Raw genomic sequence first — 17,045 nt, 5'->3', positions numbered from 1 at the left:
GCTTCATTTTGAATAGTTTTAGCATAGCATCTCTTTTGTATATTTATATTTACAATGAATTTATTATAGGCAGCATTGATCTGGGTCTTCTAATCTGACAATCTCTTTTTAATGGGAATGTCTGGACCTATTATATTTAGTATGATTACTCATATATTTAGATTTAAGTCTATCATCTCCTTTTTTTTTTTTTTTTTTTTTGTCCTTTCTGCTCTTTGTTCCACTTCCTGCCTTTTCTGTCTTCTTGTGGACTCAGTCTGTTTTAGTGATTCCATTTCATTTCCTTTGTTGGATTATTAGTTATACTTCTTTATTTTCTTATTTTATTGATTGTACTGAGGTTTATACTGATGTATACTGAGTATACATCTTTAACTTAACATATTCCATTTTAAGTGATTTTATATCACTATATGTACATGTAAGTTGACAATAGTTTACTTCCATTTCTACTTCCTGGTCTTTTAGTATTTTTTCATTTATTTTACTTATACATGTTATAAAACACAATGAATTTGTTTAAGTGGTGAATTATCTTTTGAAGAAATTTAAATTATAGGAAAAAAATTTTTTTTTACCCACATAGTTACCTTTTTTGGTAATCTTAATTCCTTTAGATGTATACTTTCAGCTGGTATCATTTTTCATCTGCATGAGAAAATTCTTTTCAGCTTATTGTAGTGTAAGTCTCCTCAAAATTATTTTCCAGCTTTTATATGTTTGAACTACCCTTGTTTTTTCATTTATTTTTGAAAAATATATTCACTGAGTATTAAACTCTAGGTTTTCTGTCTTCTCTTTTACATTTTTTAATTTTTTTTTTCAACGTTTTATTTATTTTTGGGACAGAGAGAGACAGAGCATGAACGGGGGAGGGGCAGAGAGAGAGGGAGACACAGAATCGGAAACAGGCTCCAGGCTCCGAGCCATCAGCCCAGAGCCTGACGCGGGGCTCGAACTCCCGGTCCGTGAGATCGTGACCTGGCTGAAGTCGGACGCTTACCTGACTGCACCACCCAGGCGCCCCTCTTTTACATTTTTAAAGATATTCCTCCACTGTTTGCATTTTTCCGGTGAGAATTCTGCTTTCTTCCTTTTATTTGTATACATATCTCTTTTCCTTTGGCTGCTTTTAAGAGTTTTCCTTTTATAACTGGTTTTAAGCAATTGTATTATGAAGTGTGTTGATGCGATTTTCTTTACTTCTTTTTGTGCTTAAAGCTCATTTAGCTTCTTGGAATATGGGTGTTTAATTTTCATGAAATTTGAAAAACATTGGCCACTGTTTCTTTAGATTGTTTTGTTTGCCCCTTCTTTTTTCACTACTTCAGGGATCCAGTTACATATTTAAAAGGTTGCTTGAAGTTCTTCCAGAGCTCACTTGAGCTTTGCACTTGTTCTAAAATTATATTTTCTGTTTTAAATTTCGGACAGTTTCTATTGCTTTTTCTTCAATACCCTTAATTTTACTTTAGACATTGTAGTTTTCATCTCTACAAGTCTGATGTGGGTCTTTTTCCTATCTTCAATATTTCTACTTAACTTTTTAGACACATGTATTGAAGGCATAATTACTGTGTTTATTCTTTGGGTCTGCTAATTCTAGCACTTATGTCAGTTTTAAATCAGGTTTGATTGATTGATTATTCTCAGTATGGATCATATCTTTCTGCTTCATTGCATGTCTCCAAATCTTTGGTTGGGTGACAGACCTTGTGGATTTTACTTTCTGAGTCTTCTTATGCCTATAAATATTCTTTATGTTTTTTTAAAAGCAGTTTTATGTATTTATTTTAATTTGAGAGTGTGTGTGTGTATACAAGTAGGGGAGAGGGGCAGAGGGAGAGAGAGAATATTAAGCAGGCTCCACACTCAGCATGGAGCCTGATGTGGGGCTCAATCCCATGACCCTGGGATCATGACCTTAGATAAAATCAAGAGCCGGATGCTCAACTGACTGAGCTACCCAAGCACCCATTCTTATAAATATTTCTTAAGCTTCATTCTTTTTTTTTTTTTTTTTTTTTTTTGCACATAACATTAATGGCATTTATTTAGTTTAGATAAAGACTTCCAACACAGAACACTGTTAGGAATTAATCATTAGGAGCTATGTAAAAGAGATGTGAGGTAAGGCAAGTATTATATAAGGATGAAATAGGTAAACACAGTTTTTATTTTTCTACAGAATTTACTGCAAGTTACCATGCTATGAAAACAAAAGCCACCCACTCTTAATATGTCAAATTTGTTTAGTAATTTAAAGAAAAATATATGATTCCCATCACACAGATAATTCTAAATCTACTTTGAAAATCAAATCATCAAGAAGTATCTGTCTGGAGAGACTATGGACCTACTATCACATTATAACAAAGATAAGGCTGTTATCTTCACAGAATATATGGATAATTAGTAATCAACAATTAACATAGTGAATGTTCTAATATTTGGGTAAATATTAGAAAACTGTTTTTTAAAAAAACAAATTCGTGTGGACATTGTTTACTTTGCCAATGAGATTAGTTTGGAAAAGGGGTCTTGTTTAGTCTAGAAAATCTTGAGTCCAATATAGTTCTGGGCTAAACATATACTGAAGATCCTTTACAAGGACAAGTAGGCTTGGAAATCATACAGTCTTATTTTTAATTAGCTTGCTTTAGTCCAAGGTATGGAATTAATTATCAAGTACAAGGAATTTCTGTAATGTACCCAATGCCAAATGGCTATAACATTCTACTTCCCACTATGATGATTCCTTGATTAGAAGTTGGTGTGAGGCATAAAGCATATTGTGAACTGTAAAATAAATTGTACTCCAATGCTTGGATCTCTAAAGATAAGTCTTGTTTTTCAATATAAGAAACTCACTAAATCAAATGAATGCTAATTAGAGCAAAAGTAGTATAAGTAAAACTGGGGCAGGAAACTTCTAATTACACAAGAAATACATGACTTAATCATTCTAAGAGAAGAATCATTTTCCCAGTAGCTCCACTGCTATGGATGATATTTTCATGAGCCTGGGCCACCTTCTCCAATGAATAGTGACTGAGAGCCTATTACAGGTTTCAGTCAACCAATTTCCATTCCAGCTTGAAGGGCTGCTGCATATTGCTTAAATTCCTCCTTAGTTGATGAGTAGAGAGCAACCCCAATTATACCAGATTCCTTTGTCATGGTGTCCTGTGGGTTTATTTCAATAGGACCTCTGCTGCCAACAGCTATTACTCGCCCTCCATGTGACAGAAGATTCAAATCATTAAGATTTACATTGGCTAACATTTCAATGATCACATCAATTCCTTTTTCACCGACAGATTTCTTAATTTTATTAATATAATTACGTTCTCTGTGGTTAAACACTTCATGGGTTCCATTTTGCAAAACGATGTTTTGTCCTTCCTCAGTACCAGCTGTGCCCAGAACCTTTAAACCACAAACTCTAGCAATCTGGCATACTGCCAGTCCAACTCCTCCACTAGCCCCATAAACCAGAACACTTTCTCCAGCTTTCACATGGGCACTGTGGAGCAGAGCTCAATAAGCAGTAAAATATGGGATACCGATGGCAGCTCCTTGTTTAAAGTCCAGTTTTTCTGGCAGTGGGTATACAGTGAGATCTGCTGCAAGAGCATAGTTGGCATAACCCCCAGAGATGGTGCTGGTAGTGAAAACTCCATCACCTTTCTTGAAAGTAGATGTATGATCTCATACAGCTTCCATTACCCCAGCCACACCTGAACCAGGAGTATAGGTTGTAAGAGTGGTTTTATCCTGTGAGTACCAGAACAAATATATGTTTCCACTGGGTTTACACCACGTGCATGGACCTTGATTAGAACCTGATGGTCTTTTGGAGTTGATACTGCCACATCCGACTGGAATTTCAGCACTTCCGGCCCACCAAATTCAAAAACTCTAATTGCTCTCATCAATTTCAGTCCAGTTGCTATGGTGACCTGGTTCCAGAGAGGGGAAGCAAATTCTGCAAGGGCTCACTCAGATTCTACCTTAAGCTTCATTCTTGTATGCATTAAGGTTACTTGGAAATAGATCCTTTATGGTCTTGCTTTTATGACTCATTAGGTGGCTCCAAAAAAGTACCCAGTATAGGGCTAACTATCCCCCACTACTAAGACAAGACTCTTCTGAGTACCCTACCCAATGCTACATGAATTATGAGTTTTTCTGGTATGGCTGTATGGAACAGGTACTTTTCCTGGCCTGTGTCAATATTGTGCAGTATTTGCTTTAATCCTTTTGGATGCTTTTTACTACCTCTGGCAGTCTCGTCAAATACAATCACTAATCACTTCTCTGTGGAATATTCAGCAGGATCATTCTGCATGAGTCTGGGTTATTTTTCTGTGCAGGTCCCTCCTTTATGGTGTTGCCCTGTAAACTCTAGGCTGCTTTTTCTCTCTGGACTTCCACTTCCTCAGGCTAGGTTCTTCCTGTGTTCTTCTTCTCTGAACCATAACTTGGAAATCTCTCATGGCAGAAAGCCCCTACATTTGTAGGGGTCACCTCAGATGTTTTCTATTTCTCAGGGATTACTCTCTTCGGTTGCTTGATGCCCAGCACCTTGATTTTGATGTTGTTGTTGTTGTTTTACACAGGAGGGTAAATCTAGTACTTATTACTATATCTCATTTGAAGCTGAAGTCCCAGCTGAACTTAATAATAGAGATGGGCCATGGGAATATTAAGAAATCTATATATAGTTCTGCAGAAATTCCAGTTTATGGTAAAATATTGAATCAAAGTTTCTTTATACACATACATATGTATATCTTTTTAATTTAAACTACTTTACTCTACTCTGGGGGAGTATCAATTTTAATGAGCACCAAATTCAATTCTAAATACTGTTCACTTAAAAAGTAAGAAAACAAAAGTTAAAAAGAAAGAAAGAAAAAAAGACCTGGATACTGCAAAAGTATGTGTTATTTAATAGGCAGTGATAACTTCATAGAAATGTGTACCTCAAATTTGGCCTCTACAATCTTTTTACTTTTTCTTAATGTTTATTTATTTTTGAAAGAGGGAAAGAATGTGAGTGGAGGAGGGGCAGAGAGAGAGGGAGCCACAGAATCCAAACCAGGCTCCAGGCTCTGAGCTGTCAGCACAGAGCCTGACATAGGACTCAAACTCACAGACTGCAAGATTATGACCTGAGCTGAAGTCAGATGCTTAACCTACTGAGCCACCCAGGCCCCCCTTCAATCTTTTTATATTAGAACTATTCTTAGATTTTAAAGAATTTTCTAACCTCATCCCACTAAGGAAGAGTTTCAACTTTTATCTGTCAAACAGGTTTTAGATCAAAAGTATAAGTAGTAGAATATTGAGTCAGGTGAAATGATAAACTCTCTCATGAAATAATTTAATATGATTGGCCTAGAAATTGTTACTTTTCCACATGAAAGTTAATTTAGGAGGTGTTCATGAAGGGAAGTAACGCAAAGATATCTACAAGATTAATTATCTCTGAAAAAGTTCTCAAAAGATGTTTTGATATAGGTAAATTCATATGTAGATTATTAATTTTATGTAAAGACAGATGTTTGTTTAAAAAAATCCCTAGTATTAAATCTAATATCAAGTAACTAACTTTTGTTTCACTGTAATATCTTGGAACACTGTGAGTCTTTTTAAGTTTAAAAGGGATTACTACAACTGCTAATAAAAAAGAAAATCTTGGGGCGCCTGGGTGGCTCAGTCGGTTAAGCGTCCAACTTCGGCTCAGGTCATGATCTCTCAGTCTGTGAGTTCGAGCCCCTCGTCGGGCTCTGTGCTGACACCTCAGAGCCTGGAGCCTGTTTCAGATTCTGTGTCTCCCTCTCTCTGCCCCTCCCCCGTTCATGCTCTGTCTCTCTCTGTCTCAAAAATAAATAAACGTTAAAAAAAATTTTTTTAAAAAATCTTGAAAATAGGATACATTTAACATTAGAAGAAAATAGATGGAAGCAAATAGTGGAAGAATTAAATTAGAAAGCAACTTCAAGGTATTCAATGCTTAAGTGACTCAATGTTATTAAAATTTTGTGTTAGAAAGAGGGGTTCTATTAAAATTGTCCTAAGAATCATACAGTGTAAGGAAAATGACTTCAAAATGAGAAAAATATATTCTGAAAATCTAGGTCATTTATCCGAGATTTCTTATATTTCCTGAAGTTTTGTGCTTTAAACTTTTTGATACGTCACCTAGAGACAGTCACTTTTTTTCACTGAAGATCAAGTTATCAGCAAAGTACAAAATGGTAATTAAAAATTTCTAGTTCAGTACCAGGCACACATTGTTCTTTTAATGAATCAGATTATCTCAACTTTGTAAGGATTAATTAGGCACTTGTAGCAGTTCCTTTAAATTTCTCAGAACACTATGCCACTAGATAACTAAGCAGCAGTCTTGTAAACTTAGAGTTAATAGAGGCTCCAAAAATCCATTACACTTAATTCACTAGAGTCAGAATTTTTATTATGATGTTATTAAAACATTATTATATATTTTTATGTAATGTTAACTAAGGTTGTGTAAGCACTAAAAATCATTGAATGAAAGGGGGAAAATTAATATTGCAGTATTTTTCTTTTAGAAAAAATAAAATTACAGAAAAATAAATACGACAGTAGTTTTTGAAACCTGTATGTATTTTCTCTCCAAAATTAACAAATGTTAAGATTTTAGAAATGTAGATATTATAGATTAAAGGGGAATTATTTTGGAATAGTTTCTGATTTATGGAAAAATTGTAAAGACAGTATAAAGAGTTATCATATACCTTCATGAAAGTTTCTCAGTGCTAACATCTTATACAAACATATGTATTAAAACCAAGAAATTAACACTGGTACAATGCTATTAACTAACTTGTAGATTTTGTTAATATTTCACATTCTTAAATTCCATGATCCATTCCAGGGGATATCAGTTTAACTGTATGTATGTACATATATATGTGTGTATGAACTTCTAATTAATGTCAAATACAAATTTTTATATGTCAGAACTATATATTTTTTTCATTAATCTTTATTTATTTTTAAATTGAATTAAATTGACATACAATATCACATTAGTTTTAGGTGTAAAAGATAGTGATGATATTTTTATACATTATGAAATGATTATCATTATAGGTCTAGTTACTATCTGTTGCCACACCACACAAAGTTATTGCAAATTATTGACTATATTCTCTCTGCTGTACATTATATCCCTGTGAATTATTTATTTTATAACTAAGTTATTTTATAATTAGAAGTTTGTCCTTCTTAATCCCTTCACCTATTTTGTTCATGCCTCCACCGATCTCCCCTTATGAGTCTGTTTCTGTTTTGTTTTGCTGGTATATTTGTTTTGTTTTTTAGATTACACATATAAGCAAAATTATATGTTATTTGTCTTTCTCTAGGTTATTTCACTTAGCACAATAGCCTCTAAATCCAACCACATTTTCATAAATGGCAAGATTTCATTCGTTTTTATGGCTGAGTAATATTAAATTGTATATATATATATATATATATATATATATATATATATATATACCACACATATATATACCACAATGTCTTTAGCCATTCATCTGTCGATGGGCACACATTACTTCCATATCTTGGCTATTGTCAACAATGCTGCAGTGAACATAGGGGTATACATATCTTTTCAAACTAGTGTTTTCTTTTTCTTTTCTTTTTTTCAGATAAATACCCAGAAATGGAATTGCTGGATTTCTATAAATTTTTGAGGAATCTCCATACTGTTTTCCATATTGGCTGTACCAATTCACATTCTCACAATAGTGCACAAGGGTTCCCTTTTATCCACATCCTCACCAATACCTATTATTTCTTATCTTTTTGATAACAGCCATTGTGACATGTGTGAGGTAGTATTTCATCTTGGTTTTGATTTGGGTTTCTCTGATGACTATCGATATGGAACATCTTTTCACATTCCTGTTGGCCATCTGTGTGTCTTTTTTGGAAAAATGTCTATTCAGGTCCTCTATTTGTTACTCAGGCTCATTATTGTTGCTGTTGCTGCTGCTGCTGTTTCTGTTACTGAGTTGTATGAATTCTTTTTATATTTTCAGTAACAACTCCTTATTAGATACATCATTTGCAAGTATCTTCTCCCATTCATTAGGTTGTCTTTTTTGTTTTGTTGATGGTTTCTGTCAATGTGTAAAGCTTTTCAGTTTGATGTAGTCCCATTTATTTGTGTCTTCTTTTTTTTTCCTTTTGCCTGAGGAGGCATATCCAAAACAATATTGACAGGACAAATGCCAAAGAATCTATTGCCTATGTTTCATCCTAGGAGTTTTATAGTTTCAGGTCTTACATTAAGGTCTTTCACTAATCCATTATGAGTTTATTTTTGTACATGGTGTAAGAAAGTGGTCTAGTTTCAATCTTTGGCATGTAGCTGTCTAATTTTCCAAATATACTTTATTGAAGAGACTGTATTTTACCCTTTGTATGTTCTTGTCTCCTTTTTCATAGATTGGTTGATCATATAGCATGGGTTTATTTCTGGGCTCTTTATTCTGTTCCATTGATCTACGTATCTGTTTTTGAGCAAGTACAATACTGTTTTTATTAATATAGCTTTGTAGTATAGTTTGAATCAAGAGAGCTAGGATACCACTTAACTTTCAGTCATCATGTATCCTTAGCCTTCTTCAGCTGGTGACAGTATCACAGTCTTTCCTTCCTCTTCACATCCTTCATATTTTTTTAATATTGATTTATTTTTGAGAGAGAGAGACAGACAGAGAGCAAGAAGGAGAGGGGCAGAGACAGAGAGGGAGACACAGACTCTGAAGCAGGCTCCAGGTTCCTAGCTGTCGGCACAGAGACCAACATGAGGCTTGAACTCACAAACTGTGAGATCATGACCTGAGGCTGAAGTCTGGCATTTAACCCACTGAGCCACCCAGGTGCCCTACATCCTTCATAATTTTTAAGAATATTCATCAGGTACTTTGTAGAACATCGTTGATTCAGTTTTATCTGATATTTACTTATCAGAAGTTCTAAAAATTTTTTGGAAGAATATCAGAAGTGAAATGTGCTTCTTATCAAACCCTATCAAGGGTTATATCATAACATGTCTTATCACCAGTGGTGTCAATTTTTTTCACTTAAGGTGGAATCTGACAAGTTTCTGCACTGTAAAGTTCCTGTTTTTCTCATTTCATAGCCTATTATTTTGAAGCAAGTAACAAAGTCTAGCACACATTCCAGTGGAAGAAAATTAAGCTCCACCTCTTGGAGGGAGAATAAATTATTTAGAATTTTTCTGAAGGAAGCACTTTCCTTTCTTCCTCATTATTTTGTCAATAAATTATGTATATTAGGATGTACTTGTGAATATTTACTTTGGTCTTTGAGTTATAAATACTATTACAGGCATAGCTCAGAGATATTGTAGGTTTAGTTCCTGCAATAAAGCAATATCACAATAAAGTGAGTCCACTGAATTTTTTCGTTTCCCAATGCATACGAAAGTTATGTTTACACTATGCTGTAGTCTATTGGTGTGCAATAGAATTATAGCTAAAAAAAAAGTCTGTGACAATTCAAAAATACTTTATTGCTAAAAAATTTTAACCATCATGTGAATTTTCAGTAAGTTGTAGTCTTTTTACTGTTGGTGGGTCTTGCTTTGATATTGATGGTTACTGACTGATCAGGGTGGTGGTTACTTAAGGTTGGGGTGGCTGTGGCAGCTTCCTAAAATAAGACAAATTTTGCAGCATTGACTCTTCTTTTCATGAACAATTTCTCTGTGGCATTGATGTTGTTTGATAGCATTTTCCCCACAATAGAATTTATTGTAAAATTGGAGTCAACCCTCAAACCCTGTTATTGCTATATCAACTAAGATTATTTAATATTCTAAATCCTTTGTTGTCATTTCAATAATCTTCAAATTATCTCACCAGGAGTAGATTATATTTGAAGAAACCACTTTCTTTGTTCATTTATGAGAAGCAATTCCTCATCTGTTCAAGTTTTATCATAAGATTGCAGCAACTCAGTCACATTTTCAGGGTCCACTTCTAATTCTAATTCTCTTGTCATTTCCACCACATCTGTGATTACCTCTTTTCACTGAAGACTTGAACCTTCAAAGTCATCCATGAAGATTGGCATCAATTTCTTTTAATGCTGACATTTTGACCTTTTCCATTGAGTCACAAATGCTCTTAATGGCATTTAGAATGGTGAATCCTTTCCCTAAAGTTTCCAATTAATTTTTCCCAGATCCATCAGAAGAATCATTATCTATGTCAGTGATAGCCTTATAAAAATGCACCTCTTAAATAGTAAGATTTGAAAGTCAAAATTACTCCTTGATCCATGGGTTGGAAGCATGAATAGATCTTATATTGGCAGGCATGAAATCAACATTAATCTCCTTGTACATCTCCATCAGAGCTCTTAGATGACCAGATGCATTGTTGATAAGGAGTAATATTTTGAGAGGAATAGTTTTCTTTTTTTTTTTCTTTCTTTCTTTTTTTTCTGAGCAATAGGTCTCAATAGTAGGCTTAAAATATTTAGTAAATCATGTCATAAAGAGATGTGCTGTCATCCAAGCTTTGTTTTTCCTTTTATACATCATAATCACAATAGACTTAGCATAATTCTTAAGAACCCTATGATTTTCAGAATGATAAATGAGCATTGGCTTCAACTTCAAGTCACCAGCTACATTTAGCTCCCTAACAAGGAAGTCAGCCTCTCCTTTGAAGATATGAAGCCAGGCACTGACTTCTCTCTAGCTATGAAAGACCTAGATGGAATCTTTTTCCACCAGAAGCATCTTTTTCAATACATTGAAAATCTATTGTTTACTGTAGCCACCTTCATTAATTATTGTACCTGGATCTTCTGGATGATTTGCTGCAGTTTCTATGTTAGCACTTGCTGCTTCACCTTGTACTTTGATGTTAAGGAAACAGGTCCTTTTCTTAAACTTCAGGAACCTGCCTCTGGTAGCTTCAAACTTTCCTTCTGCAGCTTTCTTACCTCTCTCAGCTCTTATAATGTTAAAGAAAGTTAGGACCTTGCTCTAGATTAGGATTTGGCTTATGGGAACACTGTGACTGGTTTGATCTATCCAGACCACTAAAACAGTCACCATATAAGCAATAGGCTATTTGTTTCACTTTCTTATCATTTGTGTGTTCACTGGGGTATCACTTTACATTTCCTCCAAGAACCTTTTCTTTGCATTCACAAATTGGCTATTTGGCACAAGATACCTAACTTTTGGCTTAGCTCAGCTTTTGACACGCCTTCCCTACTATGCTTAACCATTTCAAGCTTTTTTTTTTTTAATTTTTTTTTTCAACGTTTATTTTTATTTTTGGGACAGAGAGAGACAGAGCATGAACGGGGGAGGGGCAGAGAGAGAGGGAGACACAGAATCGGAAACAGGCTCCAGGCTCTGAGCCATCAGCCCAGAGCCCGACGCGGGGCTCGAACTCACGGACCGCGAGATCGTGACCTGGCTGAAGTCGGACGCTTAACCGACTGCGCCACCCAGGCGCCCCACCATTTCAAGCTTTTGATTTAAAGTGAGAGACATGTGACTCTTCCTTTCAATTGAACACTTAGAGGCCATTTGTAGAACTATTAATTGGCCTAATTTCAATATTGTTGTGTCTCAAGAAATAAAAAGGCCTGAAGAGAGACAGACAGATAAGGAATGGCCAGTCAATGGAGAAAACAGAACACACACATTTATCTGTTAAGTTCACCATTTTATATGGGTGTGGTTCATGGCACCCCAAAACAATTATAATAGTAACATCAAAGACCATTGATCAAAGATCACCATAACAAATATATTAATCATAAAAAAAGTTTGAAATATTGTGAGAATTACCAAAATGTGACACAGAGCCACAAAGTGAGCAAATGCTGTTAGAAAAATGTTGCCAATAAATTAGTTTGATGCAGGATTGCCACAGACTTTCAATCTGCAAAGAATGCAGTATCTGTGAAGTGTAACAAAGTGAAGTACAATAAAATGAGGTATGCTTATGCTACTAACAGTCTAATACTAAATATTTATTTTACTGCTCAATGGATCCTGCTTTGACTATTTGAGAAACTTTCTCAAATTGGTTTCTGTGTCCTTTTATTGTTTAAAATTATTTTTTAAATTTATATTTTTTTGAGAGAGAGAGAGAAAGAGAAAGAGAGAGCACAAGCAGGAGTGGGGCAGAGGGAGAGGGAAGGAAAGAATCTTAAGCGGCTCCATGCTCAGTGCAGAGCTTGATGCAGGGTTCAATTTCGTGAACCATGAGATCATGACTGGGAGATCTTGACCCAAGCCAAAATCAAGAATTGGATGCTTAGTTGACTGAGCCATCCAGGCACCCTGCTCCTTGGGCCCTTTTGACATGATCCCATAGTCTCCTCCTCCTCTTCCTCCACCACCTCATCTTTCTTATTTTTCATCTCCTTTTTGACACTCTCCTTCTGCTCCTATTAAATTCTCTAGGTTTATCTTGGATTTTTTCTATCCAGCCCTAGAATCAGCCATTTATCCAAGGACCCCTGGTTCTTTTTGTTGGAGAATGGTTTTCAGAATCTAAGATCTCGGTGCTGGGTATGCTTGTTGTTACTGTGATGTTATTGCTTTCATGTCCTCTCAGCAGACAGAGCTAAGAAATATATGTGTAATACAAATCCATGTGTATACATGTTAAAAATATCTGTGTGTGTGTGTGTGTGTGTGTGTGTGTGTGTGTGTGTGTGTGTGTTTGAGGGGGTAGGTGAGTTCATTTCACTATCTCTGACTTTAACTTCAGAACCACAGGGTTTATTCTCCCCTTCCCCCATTGCTTATTTGTAGCTTCTATCTCTGACAGAATGAGATCCGGCTCCCATTATCTATAATTTATTTACTTATTTGCTCAACCAATTGCAGTATACATGCAGAGTAGCTTTAGAATACTTAGTCCATACTGCTGTGAAAAATAAATTTATCAACTAGAATATAGTGTTTATGTACAATTCTTTTTGTTTTTAGCCTTCAAGAATCTAGTCAAAACAGTATTTTCTGAATTTTATTTAGGTTAGCTCCCTTTTTTCTCCAATAGTGTAGTTTTAAAGGTAATTCTCTTGAATATAAACACAGTATAGGCAATATGGGATTTAGAAATGTAATATTGCAAAAGTTCATTTTTAAGATGATTGTCATCAATTTTAACAGAAGCAGTATTCTAAAGCATTACAATCCATTATAATTATAACTCACTCACCTCAAAATTATCAGAGCTCTTTGTCTTTTAAGTGGGGGCAATTACAGCATTGCACTAAATCCTACTGGAGTGAAGGCAGAGTTGGGTAAGATTACCTGCCCTGACTTTCATTAGACACAGCCACAATAGCACAACTCTGCCTCCTCCTGTCTGAATTAACTGAGTTACCCTGGTCTGCTATCCTTCTTGTCATGGTCTTGATATCGTTTTAATGTCGTATCTTCCCAATGACAAATTTTATTATATCTATATTATAGAAAATGAAACAGTTTCTAAAAGTGACTTGCCCAAGGTCATATGGCTCATAAATGATAGAGCTGAGACCAGAATTTGGCTGTATTCAAAGTCCAAAGTGTGAAAAATTAACATGAATGTTAGAATTTCATGTCCTGAAGAATACAGCATGGTTGGGTTTGTAGTAAAGCACCCAGATTATTTTGTATAATAAATGGACATTTTTATAGTTTTTTGAGTCATCCATTGCCTATTTCTTTATTGTCAGTTGGCTCAACCTATGCAACTTTGAAGACATTTCTACCTAAAAAAAAAATAACAGGGTCCTATTTTAGTCAATTTTCTCATACTTCACAGTTTGTCTTTTGTCTCTAAATAATTTGGCATGGTTATTTTACAATGCAGTTTCAATAGATTGGCTCTACTTGAATAATTTAGCTTTGACTTTGAATATGTAAAATAAGTATAATTTCATTAAAATGTTCCAAGTCAGTTCCAATTCCTATTCTGTTTTTGTTTTGTTTTGTTTACTGAGAATTTGGGAGTGTCTAGTATGTACCCATTGGGGCATTTGCACAGATAAAGGATTTTCTGAGAATGGTTCTGGTTGTATATAGCACAAGGCTAATCAAAGGAAAGTTTTTTTCTTTTTTTTCCCCTGTAATCAGTCATGGATTGAAAGCTTCATACAATACAACTAGAATATTTTTCTAAAGAAATAAAAAAAATTTAAATACCAAATATAAAGCCCAATTTCTTATGATTATATTTTTCAAACTGATATTGAACTTTCTAAACATGTTTTCCTGATTTCTGTATTTTTTGTTTGTGGATAGGTCACAGACATTTGTTTACCAGCACTGATGTATGGAACATATTGGTCTCTGATCAGAGGCTTCCTTTTGAAAAGTGCGACTCAGTGTTAGTGTCCATCACATTCCAAGTCAGGTTTCAGTGATGTTATATTTATTCCCCCTGTATGTGTGAACTATCCTCAAGATCTTAACGCTTTCTTACTTTTGTACTAATCTAGGTTATTGGAGAGCATTGTATATGAAAAACATTACTCTTCTTTGCTATAGTATTGCTTGTGCAGAAATATGTTACCATTTATTAAGTGATTATTATATGCTATGTCCAGTTTTAAATATCTTGTATGTATTAAGTCATTTAATCCTTTCAATATGAAAGCAAATACTATTATCATTCCCACCCTGTAGAAATGGAAACTGAAACACAGAGATTGACTTCCCATGATCACATATTAGTGAGCAGGAGAGTTGAGATCCAAACTCAGGCAGCTTGGCTCTTAAGTCTGTGTCCTTGTCTTATGATACTGTTGTCCACAAAAAATCTGGGAAGGCCTTCGTATTTATCTAAAATTGGTTTCCAAGTATATGGTTCAAAATGTTTCTCAATTCCTATCACTTATGGAGGCATTTCTAACTAGAAAGCACAATTTTGAGCTTATAAAATTGTTTTTTTTTTTTTAATTTATTGTTTATTTATTTGAGAGAGAGAGAGAGAGAGAGAGAGAGAGAAGGGGAGGGGCAAAGAGAGAAGGAGACACAGAATCTGAAGCAGGCTCCAGGCTCTGAGCTGTCAGCACAGAGCCTGATGCAGGGCTCCAAGTCAGGAACTGCAAGATCATGACCTGAGCCGAAGATGGACACTTAACTGACTGAGCCACCCAGGTGCTCCAAAGGTTATAGAATTATAAACACTTGATATCTTTCCCATTTTGGTTTTGCTACTAGGCACTTGGGAACTAAGGTCTGAACTCAAATGTCATAGATTTTCTCTATTCTTTTTGTGTTTGCTTTTTCCAAGTATTGTTTTACTTATTGCAAGTATTTTTATTAGCCACCTTGAATTCCTTTGTTGAATAGGTGGTATATAAATAAGCCAATTAATGTCCTAAAGCAGTTCTTCTCTCATGTGATTTAAATAACAAAAATATATTCTCTAATAGTTTTGGAGATGGGTAGTCTGAAATCAAGTTGTCAGCAAGGCCACATTTCCTCTGGAGGCTCTAGGGGAGAATCTATTTTTTGCCTCTTTCAGCTTCTGGAGCCTACTGACCTTTGACTTGTGTCTGTGTCACTCCAATCTCTGCCCTCATGGCCACTTACCTCTTCTGCTTGTGTCTGCTCTGCAGATCTCTTCCAAGGACACTATCATTGGATTTAAGAACCAGATAATGTAGATAATCCAGGATGATCTCCTCATCTCAAGATCCTTAGCTTAATTATGTCTGCAGAGACCCTTTTCCCAAATAAGTTAACTTTCACAGGTTCTGGGGATTAGGACCTGGACATATATTTTGGGGAGCCACGATTCAAGGCACCATAATAAGTAATGATAGCTGCATGAGGGTGTAATCCATGGGCTTTTGTGATTTAAATTTTATACGTAAAAAGACTTTTTATTTTTTGCCTATTTCCTAGCTCTTTGTTTTATTGTGGACTAGTTAGGTTTTCCAGGGACCTGGGTTTCATTCAGGTAAAGTGGCAAGATGCACAGTGTTTTAAATTTTGTCTAATTTTGGTCTTAAAGTCTTAAAAAAAAAAATAAAAACTCTTCTACATATTTGTCTTCATATTCATCTTTCTGAGAGGCAGGATAAAATAATTCTTAAAATTATAGACTGCAAAAGGTATATCTGGATTCAGATCCTGTTTGACTACAGACTGTAAAAGCTGTATTTGGATTCAAATCTTGAGTCTTACTAGCTGCATCACCTTAAACAATTTTCTTCATCTTTAAGTACCTTCATCATAGGGTTAACTAAGGGTTTTACACACACCACCACCACCACCACCATATAATGGTTAAAAGTGTCTAGACTGTGGAAAGCAGTGTGTTATTATTATTAGCTATTATTGTAAAGAACCACTATAGTCTTCTTTCAAAATAAGTCCAGTATGATGAACTCAGGTATCTGATCCTTTCTTACAAGATTTTATGCCTAAAAAGTTTGCAAAATTTTCAAATAAGGAACAATTGAGAAGTACTGAAAATTCCAAATATATAAAATAATCACTAGAGATATAATATAAAGGCCTAAAGGAAGCCTGTAACTTGAGTGAAATAAAAACTGCCATTTTGCTTGGGTAAGTCTGAGACCAAGGAAAATTGTTTAGGTTCTTTTTTTTTTTAATATGTACATATATATTATGTATGTATATCTGTATATATCTATGTATACATTACTTTTAAGAGACAGAGCATGGGCAGGGGAGGGGTAGAGAGAGAAAGGGAGACACAGAACCTGAAGCAGGCTCCAGGCTCTGTGATGACAGCATAGAGCCCAACCCAGGGCTTTGACCCAGGGCTCAAACTCATGAAGCATGGGATCATGACCTGAGCTGAAAGTCAGACATTCAACTGATTGAGTCACCCAGGTGCCCCTGTTTAAGTTCTAATGGAGGGGACCAGATACTTAGGGGATGTGTCACAAAAGTTAGAGCCTTTCACTTTTAGGTCACTGATTCTCACCCAACTTATAAGGACAAA

General features: G+C 35.1%; 1 pseudogene; it reads right to left on the bottom strand.

Annotated features, from left to right (window-relative positions):
• Positions 1 to 2,781: 2,781 nt before the first annotated feature.
• LOC121036488 (quinone oxidoreductase-like) lies at positions 2,782 to 15,758 on the bottom strand (annotated as a pseudogene).
• Between the last annotated feature and the right edge of the window lie 1,287 nt (positions 15,759 to 17,045).

Source organism: Herpailurus yagouaroundi, unplaced genomic scaffold (genome assembly GCF_014898765.1).
Source record: "Herpailurus yagouaroundi ecotype Mexico unplaced genomic scaffold, PumYag 162, whole genome shotgun sequence".
NCBI classification, from domain to species: Eukaryota; Metazoa; Chordata; class Mammalia; order Carnivora; family Felidae; genus Herpailurus; species Herpailurus yagouaroundi.
The sequence above is the reverse complement of the archived record's forward strand: the minus strand, read 5'-3'. Positions and strand labels throughout refer to the sequence as shown.